We start from the raw sequence: 5939 nt of genomic DNA on the forward strand, positions 1-5939 counted from the left end.
AGCTTTCTTCAGTTTCAAGGATAATCTTTTTATTCATGACTCTTATTTGATATCAATAAAAATATACTACTTGATTAATGCCTGCAAGCCACCAGGAGTTTTCCATTCATTGCACTACTTAATCTTTTCAGCACTCCAACAGCCAAAATTTCCTAAAACATAAGGAAGCAGAGTCTCTGCAGAGTTTTGGTCCTTGTCTGAGGTGTTAGGGTTTAAGTGGAAAAACCTCAATTCCACCTTAAGTTTGCTGGTCTCCTATGTACCTGCTGTCTTAGTCCAGGGAGTGAGGACTAGAAGACAAGGAGAAGAACTGCCCAGTGAGCTCAGGGACTGTATGCAGGGGCATCTTGCTGCATAACAACCCTTTTCCCTAGGATTACATCAAAGTGGGGACAAGGAGGGAGGAGGTGGGTGGGGTTCTCTGTGTTTCCAAACAGCATGAATGACTAGTTTCAAGCAAGATAAATTGCCAACACGACATTGCAAATGATCTGACCTAATAGCTTTAATAACACCTCCAAGAGCCCTTTCACAAGCTTTTATAAGTGTGAAAGTTTTTCTTATCCCTTGAAATCTCAGTTATCTCTCAAGGGACTTACAAGAGGAAGGAGCAATTGCAAGATTCTAGCAATCTTACAATGGTAGAATCAGGGACAAATGTTTGAATTGTTGGGGAACTCGGGGTGGTTTTGAAGGGTGAGTAGGAGTTTTCTAGGTAAAGAAGAGGAGAGGAAGGACATTCCAGGCAGAAGAAAACCAGTGTGACAACTCTTAATCCTGAATTTCCTGCTTGTGCCCATGGGCACTCCCTTCTCTAGCTGTGCTTCATGTGCCCTGCTTCCTGCTGTGTCCACATAGTCATGGGCAGTCATGGCACACATTGGTCACTTAATAAATACTTGTGAATACAGAATAGATGGTGTCCCCTTGCTCAGCGGTGATTGGTGGTGGGGAGAGCCATCGTTTTTGCTATCTTGGGTCTCACATTATCAATCTATTGCCACACCACTTTTTCTGTTTCTTCTCACACCTCACAGGGGAGGTTCTTGACTTAAAGTAAATTATTGGCCCCCACAATAATGTCCCCACTTGGTGTCCATATTCACCCCATTGATCCTTTTCACTGCCGTGAACTTGATATTCCTGAAGAGCAGTAAAAGAATGCTGTCACCCTGTGCTCAAAACCATCAATGCCTCCCCTATCCCAAACTTAATAAGCACAAGTACCACTCCGGGTGTTCAAGAATTACACAAGATGACAGCTAGACTTTCTCAACTTCACAACCTAAGCTTATCTCTACGATTTCAGTAAAACTGAAATATTTTCTGTCCCCAGAACATACTTTATATTAACTCACCCCCAAACCTTTTCTTCAGGCTGTTCCCAGGACATGGAAGGGCTCTCTCTCCCAAGCTCATCTGTAGAGATCCTCTTGTCTTCCAAGGGTGATGGTGATGATGGGGTTGATGATGATGGTGATGATGATGGTGATGAGTATGATGGTGATAATGATCATGATGATGATGATGACTGTGGTGATAATGGTGGTGATGATGGTGATGGAGGTATATATTTCCACCTCTAAATCTACTCACTACATTTATAATCCTCCTCTGTCACCTGGGAGATTTATCCATGTGGATTGTATCAGCCAGGCTCCCGTGCCTTTTGATGTCCTGTTGAGTTCAGCTTACAACAACTAACAATGGAAGAGAAGTTTGGATATTTATTCTCCAAGTTCTCTCTTTGCTGGGTCTCAGTTTTGCACTTGAGAAGTCCTAGTTCCTTTCCTATAGTTAGAGCTTTTGCCAAATTCTGGTAATACTTTCCACCTTACACATCTGACCTAGAGTGGTAATGGCTCCCTGTGGTCATCCGTCCCAGGGTGAGTCACTAATAAGTTTCCTTTCCATTCTAACCACCTGAGAAAAACTCTCCACATTTTTCTCTTTTCAGTCTATCATTTGTGTTTCTTGGTGACACCCCAACATATACAATGACAGATGATGACAGCAACGGTGACAGTGGTGTTAGACTCCAGTGGAGAGTTCAAGAATCCTAATGAGCAACTCATGCAGAAATGCTCCAGAACTGTGACAGAGACTGGCATGATGCCTTTTGTACTGCTTATCAACTGCTGGGTAACAAGTTACTCAAAACTCGGTGGCTTTAAACAACAGTAATGATTTATTATTTCTCATCCTTTTGCACATCAAGGGGTTGATAGGGCACAGCAGGATGGCTTGTTTCTACCCCATCTTGTCTATGGTCTTCTATGGAAGGCTTTGAATTCCAGCTGATTCTGGCTAAAGGCTTTGTGAAAAAAAAAAAAAAAAGGCTAAGCATTTAGAGACACAGAGAGAATGATCCAGGCTGAAGCCATACTGCCTCCTAAAACCTATCCTTGGAAGTCATGCAGGGTCATTTCCATCATGTTTACTGTTTGAGGCAGTTGTAAAGGGCCACTCGGGTTCACGGGGAGAGTATGTAGGTCCCACCTCTTGATGGTGACCATTGGATGTCATATTGTATGATATGGGTCACTTTGTTTTTTTTTTTTATTTTAATATTTATTTTTTAGTTATCGGCCGGCACAACATCTTTGTTTTATATGTGGTGCTGAGGATCGAACCCGGGCAGCACGCATTCCAGGTGAGCACGCTACCACTTGAGCCACATCCCCAGCCCATGGGTCACTTTGAATCTTCAATGTGTCACCCCCTTTTTCTTCTCATGCAGTGACAATCATGGGAAGAAACATGCTGAAGATAACAGTTACTCAAACATCAAGGAACCTGAACCTCTAAGTCATCACCTGGAAGATAGCCTCCTACTCCATATTTGACCTATATGTGTATAAAAATCAAACTCCTGGGGTCTCAATCTTGAGATTTGATGATTGCTAAAAGAAAATTGCTAAAATTTACCCATGTCCCTAAACTTCATCTGAGCCTGTGTCTCTCTCTCTCTGTATTAACAGCACTTCTATCATGACTGTTAAGGACTGTGGCTAATTTCATCTTTCTTCCTATAAACCACATACTTCTCTCCATCCCAGGTATTAGTAAGCATTGGGTGACCATGGGAAAGAGAAGGAAATCATGGGTGGCTGACCGACAGGATCACTGTATGCAATTAAAAAGGTTTGGCTCAACCAAACAGTAGAAAAGGGAAAGCGTTAACATGAATGCAGTTCAGTCTTTGTCTGACGGATCACGGGGAAGATGGAGATGGTTGTGCTGGAAGTGATTGGCAGGGATGTGTCTGCAGCAGCCTAACCCCACCATGCAAGACCTTGTCTGAAGGAGGAAGTCAGCTTGATGTCCGACCCAATAAAAATCCTGGGAAAAACATCTGTCAGGTGATATTTAGAGCTGACATTTTCATAAGGATCCAGTCTATAGAGGGTTTCGCGGGGCTTGGAAAACCATGTTTTTCTTTCTTTCTTTCTTTCTTTTTCTCCTCCTCACCTCCTGTAATTAAACAATGCTCATAGTATTAAACGTATGTGTATAGGATGACATTTAAAAAAAGATTTTTATTTCAAAATAATTTCAATACAATGATTTCAGTAATACCGGTTTAATCATAATAATTTAATACATAGTATTTCTTTCCTGAAGCATTGGACAGTCAGTCACACACATCATAGCTCTGAACCCCTGAATATCTCAGGGCATATTTCCAAAAGATAGCAATAATTTTATATAACCATAGAAAAATGGCCAGCCTCAGCACACTTATCATCAATATTTTCTTCTAATCCCCCATCAGCATTCTGATTGCATCCATGATTTGACTCAGTCAAGTTCTACTTGGATCCCCAGCCCAGTGCTTATCATGTCTTGTGATTGCCCCTTAGCCTGGAACATTTACATCCCCACACCTTTCTTTTTTATTTATGATACTGACAGTTTTGAGGAATTGAATAATTTTAAAACCAGCATGTTCCTTATATTCATCCTTTGCATTTCCTCACACTAAATGCCCATCAAAATCCATATCAGAGGCAATTAACTAGTCAATTGGTAGAATGGTTATAAATAGGTAATCTACCTAATTATCACCTTGTTCTTTCCTCCATAATTGATTGCAGTGTACTAAAATATGCTTTTTACTGAGGTATAATTTATGTCCATTAAAGTTTGTCTTTTTTATTATACAGTTTCATGAGTTTTAGTAATGCATTTAGTCATGTAACCAACACCAGAACCAAGGTTCGAGAGAATTCCACCCTCAAAAATGTTACCTTGTGTCCTCTACCCTTTGATAGTCAAGCCTTTCCTTCTGGTTCTTGGCAATCACTGGGCTATTTTATATTTACATAATTTGGCCTTTTCTAAAATGTCATATAAATAGAATTATATTTATAAGGCCTTTCTGTGTCTGGTTCTTTACCTTAGCATATATATATATATATATATATATATTTGAAGTTAATGCATGTGAGCAGATGTAATATTTATTGCTGTATAGTATTCTGTTGTAGAAATATGCCACAGAATGTATGTCTATTTGTCATTTCAAGGACATATATATATTTTTTCAGTTTTGGTGATTATAAATAGAGCCATTATAAACATTCATATTCAGGTTTTTGTGGGAACTTATGTTTTTGTTGCTCCTGGGTAAACAGAAGTAAGATTTCTGGGTCCCATGGTAAGTACATGTTTAACCTTTTCAGAAATTGTGGGAAATCCCGAGGAGTGATATTGGCCAAATTATACTGTTATATTATCAATGAAAGAAACTATCAATGGAAGTTATACTATTTGTGTGACTGTATAAATATGCAACAACAAACCCCATCAAATTGTACAATTATAATGCACCCATAAAAAGTGTAGGAAAAAAAATCACTAAACTGATTTCAAAAGTCACTGTACAGAAATGTTTACAAGTTCTATATCTTGGTATTTTCAGCATTTTTAAAATTGTTTTAATAGGAACTTATTGGTATCTAATGGCGATTTAAATTTGTATTTCCCTAGTGACAAATGATGTTGAACATTTTTTCTATAATTATGTGTTCATATATCCTTTTCATTAAAGTGTCTGTTCTGATTTTTTTTTTAATTATTTGTTTCTCATTACAAAATCTGAGAGGATTTTTGTTGTTGCTGCGGCTTGGTTTCTACATATTATGAGTAAATTCTGTAACATATATTTTACCAATACTGTTCTCTTCCTATAGGTCACTTATCTTTTCATTTTCTTAACAATGCTTTTTTTAAAAGTAGCAGTTCTCCTTTGGTGTCTTTTGTTGGCGCCAGGGCCACAGTCATGGTGAACTTACTTCAGATTGTGCGTGACCACTGGGTTCATGTACTCGTCCCTATGGGATTTGTTGTTGGATGTTATCTAGACAGAAAGAATGATGAAAAACTGTCTACCTTCCGCAACAAGAGTATGTTGCATAGAAGGGAATTGAGGCCCAATGAAGAAGTTACCTGGAAGTAAAGACTGTGGCTGAATCACAGAATATTCACATTTTAAAAGTTATGGTACAAACAAAACCATGTTTATTATTTAAAAAAAAATTAAAAAATAAAAGTAGCAGTTCTCAATTTCAAAGTGCAATTTGCCAATTTTTTTCTATTGTGTGTCGTGTTTTGGGTGTCATATTTTAAGAATGCTTGTTTAGCATGAAGTCACAAAGGTTTTCCCCTAAGTTTTTTTTTTTAAAGATTCACAATTCTATACTTAGTTTTGTAATCCATTTCAGTTTATTTATGTATATGATGTGAGGCACAGACTGAGGTCTTGCATATTTCTATGTGGTGGTTTTGTTGTTGTTTTCCTGCAAAGTTGATATTTTATCAAAGATACATCATAGCACTTCAGATTAAAGAAGTACAAAAAAAAAAAAAAAAGACTATTGAAGCCTGGCTCTGTTTGCCTTTTTTTAATTGATTTTTTTAAAATAAATGACAACAGA

The 5939-nt window shown here is 38.1% G+C and overlaps 1 pseudogene; it reads left to right on the forward strand.

The window, feature by feature from the left end:
- Positions 1-5255: 5255 nt before the first annotated feature.
- On the forward strand, positions 5256-5535 carry LOC143394295 (NADH dehydrogenase [ubiquinone] 1 beta subcomplex subunit 1 pseudogene; annotated as a pseudogene).
- Positions 5536-5939: the final 404 nt, after the last annotated feature.

Source organism: Callospermophilus lateralis, chromosome 3 (assembly GCF_048772815.1).
Source record: "Callospermophilus lateralis isolate mCalLat2 chromosome 3, mCalLat2.hap1, whole genome shotgun sequence".
NCBI classification, from domain to species: Eukaryota; Metazoa; Chordata; class Mammalia; order Rodentia; family Sciuridae; genus Callospermophilus; species Callospermophilus lateralis.